Raw genomic sequence first — 18,528 nt, forward strand, 5'->3', positions numbered from 1 at the left:
TGCTGCAAAAAAGCTAACACATCTCATCCCAAAGGTGCAAATACCAGTGCTTCGTCACATCCATTAACATTTTTCAGAGATTCTCCTCTGTGTTTCCATGGTACCCATCAGGCTTAAAAAGTCACCTCTGATGTAAATCCAACAGCAGCTATGTTAGAAGCCGAGAAAAACTGATGTACGTATATGTGACTTAGTAGAGGGAGCCATAAAGTCTACGCTGGGTGTTTGTGGAGAGCAATAGATGGGCCATCAGACCATGCCAGAGTGAGAGAAAACAGACACAACAATGTGCATCCAAATGGCACACAGCAGATACAACCTTGGGTGTCAGTATGATTTGTTAAAAGGAAGTCACAAAGCATCAGTCTTTGCCTCATGGGAGAGAAAACAGAACAAGGGAGAACAGAGCAGGTGCCCCACCCCTAGGCCCTGAACCCTCTCTGACTTTAATGATGTCAGGTGTGCAGTGCTGAATGTGAGTTTGTGAGGGTCTGAAGTGGCATAAAGATGAGGTTTGGGACACATTTTCATGACATCACATAGTTCCTGGAAACAGTATGTTGCTCTCAATGATAAAAAAGCCCATATCCAGTGTATTTGTATTTCCTGCATTGCAGTGTCATTCTAGCAAACTATTTAAAAAAAAAAAAAAAGGAAAAGAAAACGTGAATCAACGTAAATATTTGGCTGGTAACCAATCCTGCAAATGTGTGACAAATAGCTCCATAAGTAATTGACAACTAGTTTCCACTTATAACTAAGTTGGTTTGCTGGTTGTCCATCACAACTGATCCGCGTCAACACCATCAGGTGACTGATTATTTACTCCTATTTTATTTTGAGTTGGGCCAAGTGTATTTGTTTGTCCATCTCTTTTATAGATTAAGTGGAAATCTGAAGGATGACTTCTGCCCTCAAGAACATAAAAGTTCTAACTTAACTGAACACTAGATACAAACATTTTTCTTCCTTTACTGGGGGCTGGACACTGTCATTGATCATACCACAGAGTTTGGGTAGTAAAGTCTGTAGACATGCTGACTCCCAAAAACTAAATTTCAGTCAACAAAGAACAAAACAATAAATGTATTCCAGTAGTAACATTCCCCAATTAAAATATATGATTAACATAAACAAGAAAAAACATAGATATACCAAAAGAGCAGAGTCTCTGTCACTTCTCATTGATTTCAAGGTCGGCTTGAAACATAAATCAAATAGTTGAAGATTGATGATTGCACAACCAATTCTTCCTTTTTCTAAAAATAAAACTTTTTGAAGTTTTTGGATTACATGACAGTTCACTCTTTTTAAGTAAGTAATGTTTATATGAAGGGGCGGGAGAGAAAAAATAAAAATCGATACATCTTTTTTTTTTTTTTTTTTTGACTATATCAAAATTGTGATTCTTTGTCAAAAAATGATTTTGAGGTTTTTTTTGTTTTTGTTTTTTTTAGAACTCAAAATCCTAATTTCAGTCTTTGTTTATAAACTGGATAAGACAAAAGTTACCACTTTTCTTCTGCTGAGGGTAAAATGTTTCTCTCTGACTCCCGTGATGTTCATTTTATGGGAAAATAGGGCTCCTGATACAGTCTGTAGTAGACATGCACTGATCAATCAGTGCAGATTACCTTAATTTTGGGGGAGATCAGAGATCGGTGATCGGCCCATCCTTACGTATGAAACTGATCTTATATACCTCCAAGAAGGTCTGACAGCCAGCCATTGTTGCTTTTTGCTCTGAGACCTAAAACTCAGGAAATTTTATTGATTGTTTGAGTTAAAACATAAAGATTTCATTGTCTCATAGGTATTGTTCAATTATTTTCAATAAAATAAGATTTGAGCATTGAAGGCATATGCTGTCAGTTATAAAAAATAAAAAGTAAAAATCGGTATCAGCAGGTCAGGCATTTTACAGATCGGTGATCGGCCAGAAAATTGTGATCAGTGCACCCCTTGTCTGTAGACATTATCATTATCATTATTTAACTTTTTCACATGGTCTGGTGTTAAAATAGCAAACTGAAATAGCAAAGATCATTAGTATTGAAGAATCGCAATCTAAATTGAATCGGCACCCCAAAAATCGTAATTGAATTGAATCATGCGAATAGGATATCGTCCCAGTCTTATGTATTTGTGTAGCACTTTTCACAGAGAAAGCTCACAAAGTGCTTTACAGTAGTTAAAACAACGATTACCGCAACAGGAAAAATAACATGCAACAAACCGGAAAAACACATTTAAGCACTTTTCATAAGGTGAACATTTCTATGGACATTTATTTCCTTTCTTAGCCTTCTTTTCAATCTGCCTGGCTTCTCTGATAGAGTATAAAATGTGGCATTTAAAAAATACAAAAAAAAAACTGCTTCTGGACAAACTGTATTCTCTGCTTATCTTCAGGAAGTTTCAGAATGGAGATCAGTTTCTAAAGTTTACTCAGGTGTAGGACAGGTATGACATTTTCTATCAGAGCGCTCAGAGTGAGGAGCATAAATGAAATACGATTTTTAGATCAAATGAATCCTGGCAGAAAAAGAGTTGCTCAGCAGGAACATGTGATGCTGGTGATACAGCGTCCTGCTGAGAATCTGCAGACATGCTGGTTAGTTTATTTGACATTCTGAGAGTGTCTCTTTCTCAGACACAGATTAGAAGGACAAAGCACTGTCATTATTCTGAAGCTCCCCCCTGAGGTCAACTTTATCCCTTGTCCTTGATTTTGAGGCTCATCTCCCGCAGGTCTGCTACTTTTAATCAAACAGCAGCTGGAATAGATCCTCTTAAAGTGCCTTTGTCTCCTGTGTCTGTGTAGCCTTTGTCTTCTTCTCTCTTTGTCTCTCCATCCTGACACAAGACCAAACAGGATGCAGGACAGAAAATGCTGCTCGGACAGAATAAGTGCTGATTCTGGAGATGTAAAGGGTCAGCAGTATTGAAGAGGAGAAGAGGGTCATTAGAAGGATTTCAGAGCCGTCAGCCTGTCAAAGTGATCTCCATTGACATGTGATCTTATTCTTCAGGGAAATCAAGTCATACATGATCATAAATGTGGCTGAAGATGGACAGGAAACCACAAAGACAGCAGGGTAGACTGACGGAAAGACAGGAGAATGGAAAAAAAGAGGAACACACATGTGAACAGACGGACAGACAGCAGCCAGGGAGAAAGTGAAATGTGAGCAGACCATCAAATAGGCTCATTTATCAAAGAGACAGAAAAACCCAAGACAGTGTTTTTGGTGACGTTGACAATATCCTTGTCTCTTTGTGCCTCTGTGCAGAAAAGAACATTTATGATGAATGGATGTTTAGTATGAGGAAAGACAAGGATCAGAAAAAAAACCCTCATATGCTGGGGGAACACAGACGTACTGTATGTAAGAGCTTTCTCCTTTTTTCATGACACAACCACAATAACTGAGAGGTCCCTATAGAGATGAAACATGCATGTCTTCATGTGTCTTAAGATTACCGACAGTATAATCAATGAAAGCTATAAATTCCTGCTATTCAAAATATGACAGAGCTGAGGATTTGTTCATACACCAAGCAGAGGTTCACAATTTCAATCTGTGACAAATCGTTAAGCTTTGGCACGTCAGAAATATGCTCTTCACTGATGTTACAGGTTTAAATGGCCTTGTCTTGATGATGCGATTCACTATTATGGAGGTAAACTGACTATAGAAAGATGTTCCTTGTTATCTGTTATAGGGTGTCCACTGTCTGTTTTCAGGTTTGTTTAAAGTTGTCTATTAGTGCAGACTGACAGACTTCACTATTTGCTCCAAAGGTGACAGAAATTCTTCTTTGACATGACTAAAAAGACAACATGTACAACTTTCATGAAAGCATGAATGCAGTTAAGGTACCTTTTTTTCCTGTCTCAAGGTATTCATTGACAACTTTAAAGTAGCTTGTTTTTTAGTATTGACTTTTTCTTAAGTGACATTTTATTGTATGATTTTAGGTATTTCTCTACTCAGTATTGAACAGACATGTACTTGCAGTTTTAAGGTACCTTTTGTGTCTTGTTGGCATGTTTTAAAGCTGGGCCTAAGTGTTTCTTCTAAGTTGTCCAGAGGTCTCCTTTATCATCTAAACCAAGCTGTTTTAAGGTATTCTTTGGTGTTTTTGTTTGTTTTTGTCTGTTTTTATGCACACTAGTGTGTTCTGAAGGGTTTTTAAGGTGTAGGTATGTTTTAAATTGTCCATAAGTCTCTTTTGTAATCTCCACCAAACTTTTTTAAGTTAACCTGTTGTTCTAATTCTAATTTTTCAGAGTACATTTAGGCCCCGTTTACACAATGTTTCATTTGAAAATGCTAAAACGTAGTGAAAAAATCTGCGTTTACACAGAAACACAGAGGGACTGAAAACGCTGTAGTAAGCATGCCAGGCCTGAAGTCAGCGCTTTAACTGTCTTGCCCAGGAGCTGTTTTGGGAGATCTCCACCAGAGTAGATTTGAGCCGATCATCTGGTGTATTGGGAAATACTGAGTGCAAAAGTGGAGCAACAGATGCACATTTTGTTGAAAGACAGCAGCAGATTCAGCAGATTCAGCACAACACAATAGTCCACAACTATCATAACAACTGTATTGTTGTCCGGTTGTATACGGTCTTGCGAAGCGCAGTGTGACTTCAGCGTTTCCACTGAAAACTGTTTACATGGCAAAAGTGTCAGCAGGTTGGCTGAAACGCAGTTTCTGTGTAAACGCAAGGCTGGACTGCAACAAAACTTTTGCATTTCACCCTAAAACTGTTGTTGTGTTAAAGGCCCCTTAAATATGCTAAGAGGAGGATCTACCTCTAATGGACTGCCTTGCCACCTTCTGGCCTGGAGTCTCACACACACTGTCCCAGAGATGTGATTTTTAACCAGGTGTGTGTTTGTTTTGGAACAAATTGTCTTTGTTCAAGACACCCTTTTACCTGATACAAAGAGATAAGCTAAGGTATTTATCAGTTGAGTTACTTAGAGCTGTTGTTTGAAGCGTGACAACAAGCAAACGTAAGTTTGTACAGTATGTCAATTGCCGACTATATGTAGTGCTACTAGCAGCCCGGTGCTATGACGTATCTGTGGGCTAACGTGACAACAAGCAAACGTCAGCTTGTACAGTAGTTTAGTTGCCATCCATGCGTAGCGCTACTGACAGCCTGATACTGTGAGACGTGTCCGAAATGTGTAACGTTAGTATATCCTGGTTATGTCCTGCCAGTCATCTACCAAGCAGAGCTAAGGTAACCTCACTCTTCATTTTAGTGATAGACTCTCAAGTTTGAACAGACCACTGCAGAATAACTGCTGCATGTGGGTTGGAATAAACATTATCACAAGCAGCTTAGCCCCTGTGTTAGCCTTTAGCTTGGGCTGTATTACTCCCCGTTCAGCTCTCTTCTGCTCTTCTGTCCTTTTTCTGTCTGACTGTTTGGCCCCTGTGTCATTATCACTACAAAACTGACTGAAGAAGTTTTTTTCAGCAGAGAAAAACGCTGATTTCTCTTGTCACTTCTAAACTTTATCAGCTGGCATGGTGTTGTCATAGAGACTTAGACGAAGTAGCATTTCAAAATAACCTATATTGGTGCTGATAATGTCAGTTTAAGTGTGGATTACAGTCAAATATATATGTAGGAGACTTTTTCAAGATCATTTTGAAGCTCCTCACAGCTCCTTTAAAGTTACATTTTAGAGTCTGATTTCAGGTACCCTTTGTGCATATTTTAAGGTATCCTTCAGTGTTTTTCAAAAGGTCACTGGTGGCTGTTTTATGGTGTACTTTATTATCTTTTGTAAGTTTTACTCAGTTTTTTTTTAAGGTACCCTTTGCATGTTTAAAATGGTCCTGGTTATGATGCTCAGCCACAGCCCTTTGTTGCTTTTCAGTCACCATTGATTAATATAACTTTATTTTTGATGGTCAAGTAGTTTTGGAGGAAGGATATTTAAAAGAGACTGATAACACAGAAAAGATCACACTGTCTGTCTCCCTGCCTGAGATGGTGCCAGAGAAGCCTTTCTTGCTGGAGCCAACATTCTCTGATGTGATGTGGGGGATCAGATTATGCTCCAACAAAGGTCTGCTGAATGTTTCAGCCCAGTGCTGAACTTTTTTGTGTCCTCCATTAGAAAGAATAGACTACCAAACCCACTACCTGCACAGGAAATAATGAATTCTCCTTATTCTTAGCTCCACCCTGTCAGTGCCTTTGGAACTGGAATCTGCAGGAGTCCATTGTTATTCTGAAATGAAAGCCCATTGAAAGTAAGGCTCAGTAATAGCAGAGTAACACTGTAGCTGTGTGATCTATGAGTTACCTGGTATGGAGGAGAGGCTGGGAAATGAAAAAGCAAAATAATACACAGGACCTTGGGTGGAATTCTCTTTTGTGTGATGCATCTCTCAGCCATTCTTCAGACTGTAATTACCTCGATCTTTGGATTCCCAGCCTATCTGGAATCTGACCACCGAGCACAGGAACATGAATAATGGAAGTCCTAAAGGAGTCTCAATTAGGTTTTTATATTGAGGAGAAATAAATGATTCACATCTTAATATCTTTGGCGCTAAAGAGGCTTTTGGAGATCTCTGACAGATATTGTTTTATATTAGTAATAAGTTATTACCGCCCTGCAGCAGCACGGCCCTCAAACCATCAGGATTCACCGTCAGAGGCAGAGTCAGAGAGGCATGTTATTGTAATTCTTCCACATCCGTTTATGTTTCATTAAACAGATTTATAATATGTATTGCAGGCCAATGGTGGACGGATGGATATGAAGAGCATTAATAATAATGAGGCAGACACTGATAGCCAGTGTGTGTGTGTGATTTATGTAGCGTTCACAGACACAACTCACTGCACTTAACCCAGAGGGAACGCCACTTAACAGATGGGTTCAACATGCAGTTAAGTGTACCAGAAGGGTTCATTACCCTGAGGAGACAAGCACTGAACAGACATGGCTTTAGTTCATGTCAACCATGGGTTACTGCTATTCATCACACCGACTTTGCCTGGTATCAACAGGAGAGCTGGTGTTAGTTTCTGTTGTTACTGAAAGAAAGAGTACAAAGCAGATTCAAGTCAGGGGAAAACGACTCAGCTTTATTAACAGCATAAAGGAGCTATATATAAGAAATTTACTGGGGGAACATGCTGTGTTGAATACTGGCCTTTCTGACTGTAAGCATGTCTTTAAACTGAATTTCTAGACATCTGGATAATTCTTAATGTCACTTTCAGTCAGTTCTACAAAGATTAATGCAATCTTTTCTTTCAGTCATCTGCGCTGTTGTCACACCACCAACACCTGTTCTGTCTGAATCCTTTGTTGTGGATGTGCACACATGGAAAAAGCTGATTAGAGACCTTGTTATGCAGATTTGTGTTTACATGGCCAAGAAACGGTCTTTGGCAGGAAGAAATGTAGCTGAGGAAACACGTTTGTCTAATCTCATACACAGATTGCTGTTGCCGGGTTTCTCACAGTGTTTATGTGACATCTGGTTACTTCAGTTTGACATCAGCCTTACACGGAGGACGTGAACACACATAGGCTGATTAAATTGATTCTTAATAAAAGAACAATTACTCATACTGGATGAAATTTTTAGGGCTCTGCCCATTAGTGGAGAAAAATACTGGGCTCCTCAGCCTCCTCATTAAAGTAGAAATCATAACTCTTCAAAAATACTAACACCACCTTTCACCACAGGTGTGAGACAGAGGCTACGGCCCTGACAACAGTCTAATTTGTTTATGGTTATTATACCTGGGTGTCACTTTCAATATAACAAGGACCTTTTCATGCTTAAAATGCAGCTTCTACGTCTTGAAATTGAAAAACGTGATCAGATTCAAAGATGATCTCCAGCCCTCCTGTATTTGTATGCTATTTAAGGTGAGGAAGTGACTCAGCTGTGGGAATTGAGCCAGGTGGAGGTGGACATGAAGTGAATAGTAAACTCCCACTGCAGGTTTCAATGGACTTGGAGAGTCTGTTTTTAAATGTTTGATCACCTCATTTTGATTCTCAATGCATCAGGGCCAAAGGTGCCAATTTCCTCTGATATTCTGTCTCGGTGAGTGACAGCAGACCGGTTTGTGTTACTGAGTTAATGTGAAAGATCCAGAAGAGCCACTCTGCTGATTGATGATGAAACCACTGACAGTTCTCTGTATGGGGCTGAATCGATACACAGCTGGATTGGGGACACACAGGCTTAACATTAAAAACTAAACTTTGCACAAAAGAAGGGACATTTGTGTAATAATCACATCTCTTTGTTGTAATAATGCTTCTTAGCTCTAAATCTTATCTTTCGGAAAGCCTTTGTATTTTCACATTTGTGAAAAGAACATACATTTTGAGGCAAGCAGCAGGGCAGAGTATGTGAGTTGCACCCATGGTGAATTTGCCAAAATGCTTCGGCCAATGCCAAACATGCAAAAGCTTTATTGGTGGGATTTCTTTGTTTGACCAGAGGGCAGGAGCAACAAACTTTAAACGTATTCCTTCCCATCACCACATGCATCCCAGGATGTATTAATGCAGTCATTGAAATTGATAGTGGAAATACTTAAACTTATGTAACTTGCTATGACGTGTTGCAAGAATTGGGGAAGATGGCTTTTTCCAGCCAGGCATGGACTGAAGAGAAATCTAAAGGGAATAAAACCTTGCTCATGATCATCTAAAGTACGTGTCAAACCCAAGGCCTGTGGGCCAAGTGTGGCCAGCCAAGTTTTTTTATGTGACCCGTGAGAGCTTAAAAGGTCTGATTGTCTTAAGATAGATAATTAAAAATGGGTGCATTGACCAAAAACTATGTTTCCCATAATACCTACCATTTATGTTACTCGCAAAGTGACAACAACCTGCCACAAGATTGCAGTGTTTTTACCTCAGTGCAATTTTCCCAACTAGTGGAATTGAGAAATAAAACAATGATCCCAAAATGTCCAGAAAGAGAAAAGTTGATGTAGATGAAGGCTGTTTCAAGAAAGATGGGGAGCCAATATATGTTTGTGCTTCAAAGAGAAAAAACGGTATGTCTTTTGGGTTATGAGGCTGTGGTAGTTGTCAAAGAGTACAATTTATTTCAGCATTTTGACACCAAACATGAGCTAAGTACGCTAAAGTGCGCCTTTAAGAAAAACAACAAGTCTTTTTCGGAGGATTCATTTTTGAAGCAGTGGTTGCATTTACTGTACATTACATTCAGGTACATTTAGCTAGATTTTATACTGTCTGACAGTTTCATCTAGCCCTTTGAGGACAACCATTATGCTGATGCGGCCCTCAGTGAAAATGAGTTTGACACCCCTGATCTAAAGTGTAGAAGCACAACGTGGTGCTTAACGTTTTACTCAAGAACTTGAAGTAGAAGCATCCTGGTGTGATTTCTCAATATGACACTGGCAGCACATTTACTTTTTAACTCTTACCAATAAAATGACAAAGACTTTTATGAATACAAGGATTGATTAGCTGTTGCAACCGATTTTCTGAGGTGAATGTTTTCCTTGTGTCACGGGGTTACCTGCGACGATTAAAAGATTAATCTGATAGTAGAGATATAAGATGTGTTTCCTGACAAAGTTAAGGCTTCTTTTACTGTCAGGAGTGATTACTCAGTGTTTACAGTTCTAAAGAGGTCCAGGAGTGATGGACAAGATGAGTGAGTTGCCAGCACAGATGTTAAGTGACCAGCTTGGATGGCAGATGAGGACACAAACTGCAGTATTGATTAATAGAAGCACAGTGCTTTACTTAGTGGACCATATGTACCCTTGACATGTGCTGAAACACCATCACCATCATTAACTCTTCAGTAAAGCCTTAACAGTTAGACATCTGGACCTGGTTTAAACAGTGCTTCAATGCAAATGACCAGCGTGATGGGATGTAAAATGGGAGAACACAGCAATAAGAAAACTCAGGAAGAGTCAGACTTTGTGTTTAAATTCAAAAGTCACTTTGTCTGGTTACTTTTCTTTTACCTGCCCTGACAAAAATAGCAATCAATTAAGCTTCTCTATTATTCCCTACAATCCTCTATTATAGATTCCCTCCAGTCAAGGACAGCTTTGGTAAAAAGAAAGAGAGCCTGTTAATGAAAAGAGAGCCTTGAGGAATGAACCAAGGACAACCGGAGAAGGCTTTTATTTCCAGGGTGGGTGCATTTTCTATCAGAGCTTTTTTTAACAACAGATTGATTGATGGTGGTTACAATTAAAGGTATAGTTTGAGGAAAACACTCTACAAGTGAGATTTTGAAAACTTCTATGTCCCACTGATCTGAATCCTTGGAGCTTTCCATTTTTAGAAGAAGTGTGTGGATTCTGTCCTAAATTAGATGCTATATTTAATCTGTTCAATATTTGAACTCACGAAAAGCTGGTGCAACCCAGACACTGCTGTTAGAAGTTGTTGCAATAACTAGTCCGGAAAACAAAAGAAGAAGATCAGTGATATTTAAAAATGACAGTGTCCAGAGACTAATTAGATTGCCACACAAAGATTTGTGTAGAGACATGTGAGGTGAGGTAAAAGTGGTAAATTAAAATGTGGGAAGAAGTGACAGAAAGGCAAAATTGCAATGTTAAGAAACATCTATTGAAGCATGTGCCAGTCATTCAAAGAAATCTCAAAACAATAACAGTTTCAAAAGAATGAGCGGTAGTTAAGCAGCGGTACCTGGCATAGGAGAATAAAATTATATGAATCCCTTGGAATAAGGTGGTCAGGGGTTAAGGTGTTAATTAGACACACAATCTATGAATAAAATCAGTTTTTAAACTCTCTGCCACCCACACAGTCTGCCCTCAGATCTGACCAGTCAGTAGTATTGTCTTGATTGTGTTGTTCCTTATTCAATCCTTTTAAACTCCATGTAAGTTAATCACCGGATTTAAAGAGGGAATTTAAATCCTCTGCATTTATTAGTTTCTATTCACTTGGATTGGCTTACAGCAGAGAGCAGAAATGATTTATGACTTTGTGACTTAAGGGCTGCTTTCAACAATGAAGTAATTATTACTACAGAGGTTAGACCTGGAACAGAGGGACCATTAGGGGGGGAATGGCTGAAAAATGATGTGGAGTACAAGAAGTATTGGGTTCTAATGCAAAGGAAAGATGGGCTTCAGGCAGTTGTAAAGTCACTGTTCAGCCACTCAACAAATATTCTATCAATCCCTGCACTTTTGTTCCTCATCTGGCCAATCACTGATCTTCTTCAATGTTTCTTCTAAAACTAATCTAAAGGTGCTTTTGACCAGGAGTACCAGAAACTTAAAGTTCCAGGAACTTCTCCTCAAAGAAATAACTGGCTCCTGCAGCCCATTGTTTGTGTTTCAATGGGACTTGAAGTCCTGTTAAAAGAATGCAAATCAGGTCGGCAATGTATAGAAAAGGTAACACATCGTTTCACTTATTTTTTTTTCCCAAACTTGGGAGTTTCCTGAGACATTTCCAGCAGTGATGTAGAATTTGGGAAAACCAAAGCTGAGTGTCCTCTCTCAACATGAGAAAATATAAACATGGGCTTCACTTTTCAACACCATGTGTTGCCACTTTTCAGACAATTGGAATCAAATCTTAGAAACTCATGTTGGAAATGTGATGACTTGCAACTTGACTCGACTTGAGAGTAAAAAACTTGAGACTCGACTTGACTTGAAAGGCAAAGACTTCAAACTCGACTCGACTTGAGACTAGCTGAGACACCATGCAATAGGTTCACACTTCAATTGATTGATTGATTGATTGGAGACAGGTGTGTAGCGAGATCACAAGCACGCAAGCAACCAATGGGCACACACAACACAGTGCGGTTGTTAGCTAATAATTGCAACTGCCCCCAAGCCTGTAGCCTGAGGCCTATATCACAAAGCAGGATTAGTGTCTTAGCGAGATAACTTCAGGGTTAACTCTTGATTACCGATAGCACGAAGCAGGTTCCTTTTTTTATCAGAGTAGATCACCATGGTGACCTACTCCGAACGGCTATCCTGCTCTGGAGCAGGATAAGTTGGAGGTTGAATCTGATCCTATACAAAGCCCCTCCCACTGGCCAATCGGCTTCTCAGAAACAATGGCCTGCCCTTTTCTCCCAAACCCGGTGGACAGAGGCGCACAAGTTGTAAGAAGAGCTTTACGAAGAGAAGGGGTGTTAAAGATCGATCAGATCCACTCGATCAAAGCGATGATTCCCTGTATGAGAGGTATAGGTTCTCACGGCCCGGACTACTCTACCTTTGTGAAATATTAGAGCCGGCTGCTGCCCTCACGTAACTTAGGGATTAATTCATAGCGTTCCCAGGATGAATGAGAAGGAGGTGGAGCCAGTTACCTGTGATAGGCAGCTGATTCTGAACAAAAGATGAAGGAATTCTAGCTCAGATTTTATCAATGAAATGTAGGCCTACACACAGCAGAACATATCACCACTTTTTTTGGGGACATTTTAGGGGAAGCTGAGCTTCCCTTGTAGTCTTAGAGCAATCGCCACTGCTTGAAACAGACTTATCAGACGTGATGATATTCTTGTATTTGTTTTTTATCTGCTCCCATGTTCTTCTGACTCCAGAAGGATTACATCTGGGAGATCGACATGATAATTGGAATACACGCAAGTCATTTGCACAGTAGCATTTATTATTTTATGAGATTTAGAAGTGTGATCACTATCATACTGAGCCACTGATGAGTAACATTTACACAGTCTGCTATGCGTTGCCATGCATTTTGCATGCGGTTGGCCGCTGCTACCGTGTTCCCCCTTACCAGTTAATGTTAAGTATGTTAAGTTATTGCTTCTATCCTCCTTGTATTGCTGCATTATCAGCCGCTGCTCCTCAGTGGTGACGTACGGAGCTTTCTTAGGCGCTCATGATTGTGATTGGTCAGCTGCCTCTGAGCCCTCCTCTTTTACGTGCGCGTTCACGGCTCTTGATGAGACAATCCTGGGTTGAGTTACCGTGTTGATAACTCGCGTCGTGCTATCGATTATCCTGATTGCCATTGTTATGGTTACTCAATCCTGGGCAGATCCGAGGGACTCTTACAATTGTCTGCCACTGTTTATCAAAGAGGATCAGAGGTTCTGTTATGAATGTGAGTTGGCACTGATCTCAGGGAGTGTTTGTATAGAGATGTAGTGATGTCCCTGTTTCAAATTTTTGTTTTATGACAGTGTGGCACCTGAAATGGTGTGAAGAGTAGTATTTTTCCATTAAATAATGAGTAGATTATTTTTTGTGCTGGCAGTAAGACTGAAATGGGCAAAAACAACACAAACTTAATAATTTTTGGCTATTTACCTTGGTTACAAACTATTTGTAAATCTCTAATTTGGTGTCTTTGCAACTTGCATTGCAACTTTAAAAAACACTGGCAGCCTGAATAATCACTGAAAAGGTCCATCATTTTCTGAATCTTTTATCAAACACTATTGGACATGTGTTGTCAGGGAGAATTGACAGCTGCAAAATAAGTTAGTGTTTCATATTGAATGGCTTAAACAAAACTTGAATAGCTTTAAAAGAAAAAGAGGGACAAACAGGATATCTGACAGCGGTACATGTTCCACTCCCTGAGGAGTCTTAATCCTCTGTTACTGCTAAAAAAAACTAGAGACTTAACAATCAAAGTCCCCAGATTCACCAGCACATTGTCTCTGAGTTTGACAGCAAAAAACAAACTCAAGGTCACTCAATCACGACGACACACAAGAGGTGTTTTTCTCAGCTTTTTTTTTTTCTCTTTTATCACCAGGAGAGACAACTACAGAGAAAAGAAGTGTCAGAGCACATAGATGTCCTTGGCTAAACTCAGTTTGACCTGTGTTATTTTAAACAACCTGACCAGCTGGCACCAAAAAAGAAAATCTTTGAAATGCCAGCTGGACTATAGATTCCCCTGGCAGTCCCTCCTCTTTTTTTGTTCTGTGTTACTTTAACTATGCAAAACAAGAATTAAATCTAATCATGAAGACTTCTTTAATCAATATTTACACACATCTGAGAAGCAGTCTCATGGAAATGATTTGGCACCAACCACTGTGAAATTTAAAAACTCACATCTCTCTTCTTTATGTGTCAATGTTTGTCGCTACAAGTACAGCTCATGTCTTTATCTAAAATTAAATCTTTTAATTACACTGGTTTGAGTCTTTCTGTGACAATCTGCTTAACAGCCACAGCTTAACAAAACACTACTTAACAGTCTGGCTAACATTTCTTCTGAGGAGAAAACAGCAGGAAAATTACTATTCAGCTCTCATATGATCTGTAATAATCTTTTAATTATCAGAGCACACCATGTGAGCAAGGTGACACACCGCAGGCGTCACACTTACAGTCTCACCATAAGGCAAAGAATATGTGAACCCTAAAACATTACAGCCACTAGGGATGGAAATACGTTCACATATCTAATAAGCAAGTTGTGATTCTGCAATTCAATGCTGGGAGGTACAGGGAAGTAGAGTTGACCTAGTTGTATTGGGCACACTGTCAAAACAGTATACGTTCTTTTCTGCAATTGGCCCAACATATCCCATACATCTTTGTGCTCCAATTTTACCTCACACCTATACTGTTAAATTAAAGTATTTTGTTTCAATTCACTCACAAGTTTTACAGATGTTACAAAGAAAAAAAAATAAGTGATGGTGTTGAGTTTTTACCCAAAACACAACGTGGTTTGAAAGGATTATATTTTTCTGACAGGTACCAAGTGTTTTTGTCCTTGTGGGAGAACAAGGAATTAATGTGGTGTGTTTCAGGGGGTTTAGACATTCAGCAAGAGATCACACACATTGTCCCCTGACATTGGACCTGCTCTGTTTCCATAGAAACTATGCAAATACCTGAGTGATTCCTTCCAGCTTGGCCAGGGGAAAAAGGACATTTCCTTCCTCTGTGGTGGAAAAACACAGAAATTTGTGAGGGTGTTTATTGGCAAGAGGGGTGCAAAAACCCGAAAATGTTTCATGCTGCATTCTTGAACAGGCTGTCTGAAATCACAAAAATAGTTAGTGGGTGGATTAGTAGATTGTTTCTGTGGTTGATTGTTGACTGACTGATTGAGGGGTTGGTTGGTGGGTCAATACATAGGTTGGTCAGTTGGTTGCTTGGTCAGTTGGTTGCTTGGTCATTTACTTGATTGGTTTGTCAGTTGGTATTTTGGTTGATATCAAGGTTGGTTGGTTGGTTCGTTTGTCAGTTGGTTTCTTGGTGGTTTGTTGGTTGCTTGGTCAGTTGCTTGCTCGGTCATTTACTTGATTGGTTTGTCAGTTGGTATGTTGGTTGATTGGTCAGTCGGTTGGTTGGGTGGTCAATCAGTTGGTTGGTTGGTGGGTTGGTTGGTGGGTTGGTTGGTTGGTTGGTTGGTTGGTTGGTTGGTTGGTTGGTTGGTTGGTTGGTTGGTTGGTTGGTTGGTTGGTTTGGTGGTTTGGTGGTTGGTTGGTTGGTTGGTTGGTTGGTTGGTTGGTTTGGTGGTTGGTTGGTTGGTTGGTTGGTTGGTTGGTTGGTTGGTTTGTTGGTTGGTTGGTTGGTTGGTTGGTTGGTTGGTTGGTTGGTTGGTTTGGTGGTTTGGTGGGTGGTTGGGTGGGTGGGTGGTCAATAGTTTGGTTGGTTTGTTGGTTTGGTGGTTGGTTGGTTGGTTGGTTTGGTGGCTGGCTAACTGGCTGAAGACCCAACATCAAAAAAAGATTCTAGTTCAAGCAGTCTCAACTTAATCCACCATGAGCAGAGAACTATGTGGCATTTAGCCAAGTCACAGTAGCCATGCTTACATGGACAAGTTTTTTTTTATCCAAACTTTGAAAGAAACTAACATAATTTCAAGACTGGACGGACGACAAACTTGCAAAAAGTATTGCAACACCGTGATAAACAAACTGTTGTTCTCCAGTTTTGATAAATCTTGGGATGTTTATGTTTTTCTGCGCATGCCCTATTGACTATTCTGTTTGATTACAGAGGTGCATGTAGACCAGAGATTGGAATATTCCTTTCCATGTATACTATTGTTTTTGGAAAAGTTATATGGAAAGATTCCATTCGGAAAAAGACGAAAAACTCCTCATGTAACCGTGGCTAGTGTCAGTAAAAACTCATTTTCAACAGGAAGAAACCTTAAGTAGAACCAGTCTCATCGTGAACAACCACCTTTCAAAGACACTTCGCTGGGAATGGAAGAGGGAGATTGACAGAGATAAACAACAGACTACCAAAATCTAACAACACAACAGCATGTGCAGATTTATGGTTACAGTGCCAATAAATGGGTAAAGTATGTGTACTATTTGCAGAAGGAAAAAAAATGACAATAATAGATTGATCTTAATATGTTCATGGCATATACAGTCAACAGGTCTGATAGTTGCATTTATAATAATGATGTTAACAATGGAGCTGGAATGAAGTAAAGCATTTGAAGTCAAGCTGTTCTATAATTAACATTAGCATAATGATAGTTATAATTATAGTGAGACTGATAATAATAGTAGCTGCTGGAGTCCTGCAGTCCACAGCAGCAAGCTGCCTTCAGCAATGACCCAGAGAAACCTTCGAGACAAGGGAGCTCAGGAATTCTTTGGAAGGATCGATGGTTGGGGAGTGTTTTTTGTTTGACCCAAATTAATTTGCCCCTCTGCTGCTCTCTGTTTAGCGAAAAGTGCAGCAATTCAAACAGGCTGTCTCAGAGAGCTGAATGTTGGCTCTGCATTAAGCTTGAGCTGGGATTTAGGAATCCCTTCTTTTGATGCTGAAGGTGAAGGATGGTTTGACATACCATAAACTCACTGCATGCATTTCATTGTACATTTTGCAGAGATGTCTCAATGTTCTCCGATAATAAAGAGAATATAGAGATTCTTTCTGAAGCAAATCTGCCAGTTTCAGGCTCAGAAACAGTCCAGTCGGTGATGAAACAAATTCTTCCTCTGGCTCAGCCAGTACTCAGGGCCCATCAGGACTGATCGCCTGCAACATCAGCATGTTGGAAGCAGATGGCTGGTGCTGCTCGCAGTCGTATCTCTCTCCCACACCAGGCTCTCTGGGTAGATTTGACATAAGCTTAATTAATGATTTGTTAACTGCAGAGGCGTTAAAAGGAGCACAGAGACAGGCGTGAATTCCAGAAGTACAAGCTAAACTGGCCAGTAATACGATGTGAAGGGATTTCTTAACACATGCTTTACCACATGCTCCTCCTCTCTTTCTCTCTCTTCGGCTCTCTGTGATCAGCACAGTGTGAGCTCTCAGCATGCTGTGAGCGAGAAATAAGTTTCAGATCTCGAAACTAAACAAAGCAGATGTTTACTAAGTGTTGAGCTTCCTCTAAGCTTTTTCACCAGGGAGCAGAATACTGTTCTTAAATCCTTCACTGAAATATGACAGTCACTTAAGATGAATAGGCTGATAGATCACAAGTTTGGAGTTTGATAAACCCTAGAGCCCCCAGAGCAATCTCATAAAAAGTTTCTAAATGCACAAAAGCAAACACGAAGTGATGCAAAATGTCCACAATAGACTTGGAACAACCACAAATAGACATAATACAAACACAGAAATGCAAATTGACCAACGGAGAGATGCCAAAATAACCACAAAGAGATGCCAAATGAGCAAAAAGACACACAAAAGCTTTCACAAAGAGATACACAATGACCTGAGAGGGAGGAATAAAACAAGTCTACAAAGAGAGTCATCAGCATCACAAGAGACAGAGGAAAAATGACCAAAACAGAGACCCAATACAACTTCAGAGAAACAGAACACAAACACATGGAGTCAAAATGTTAAAAGGGATGTCAGTCAATCATGAGGAAGTGGAAAACATCAGTAGAAAGAAGGAGCAAGAAAAAACTCAGGGGACCAACAAAGGACAGAGAGGACACACCTATGTGACAGGATAGATGGGCTTTGACATGTCATGGTTAGGGGATCCACAGTGGATTTAATGGTGTTATTTATGCTTTACTTTACTGTTACTATCATGGTGTTAGGGTGTTTGAGGGTAAGCTGAGGCTCTGTGGTCGAGTTTGTTGTCACTCAAAGAGGTTGGAAGTTTGATTCTAGCTCCTGAGGTCCACATGCTTGAGCGTCTTTGTGCAAGACACTGAATGCCAGATCACTCCTGGTGTCATAGCCAGCCATGGGTGGGTGCATGGGAATGAATACTGAAAGCATCTTTTATTTATTGAACACACCATGTGAAGATTCACAGGTAAAAAAAAAAAAAAAAAAAGTACAGGAACCCTTGAATTAAATATGTGGTTGACCCTCCTTTGGCAGCAATAACCTCAACCAGATGTTTACTGTAGTTGAAGATCAGACCTGTCAAAAAGTCAGGGGGGATGACGTATCATTTTTTATTGAGCCAATAGTTGGAACAGTACTATAAATATCAAGTGCCCAAGATTAACGTGATGATTATACAAACAAAACCTTTTTCATCAAAGCTGCCAGAGACGAAAGTTAGAGCCAGTG

Source organism: Halichoeres trimaculatus, unplaced genomic scaffold (assembly GCF_033239565.1).
Source record: "Halichoeres trimaculatus isolate MK-OKI-2021-1 unplaced genomic scaffold, fHalTri1.1 fHalTri1_scaffold_4, whole genome shotgun sequence".
Taxonomy (NCBI): Eukaryota; Metazoa; Chordata; class Actinopteri; order Labriformes; family Labridae; genus Halichoeres; species Halichoeres trimaculatus.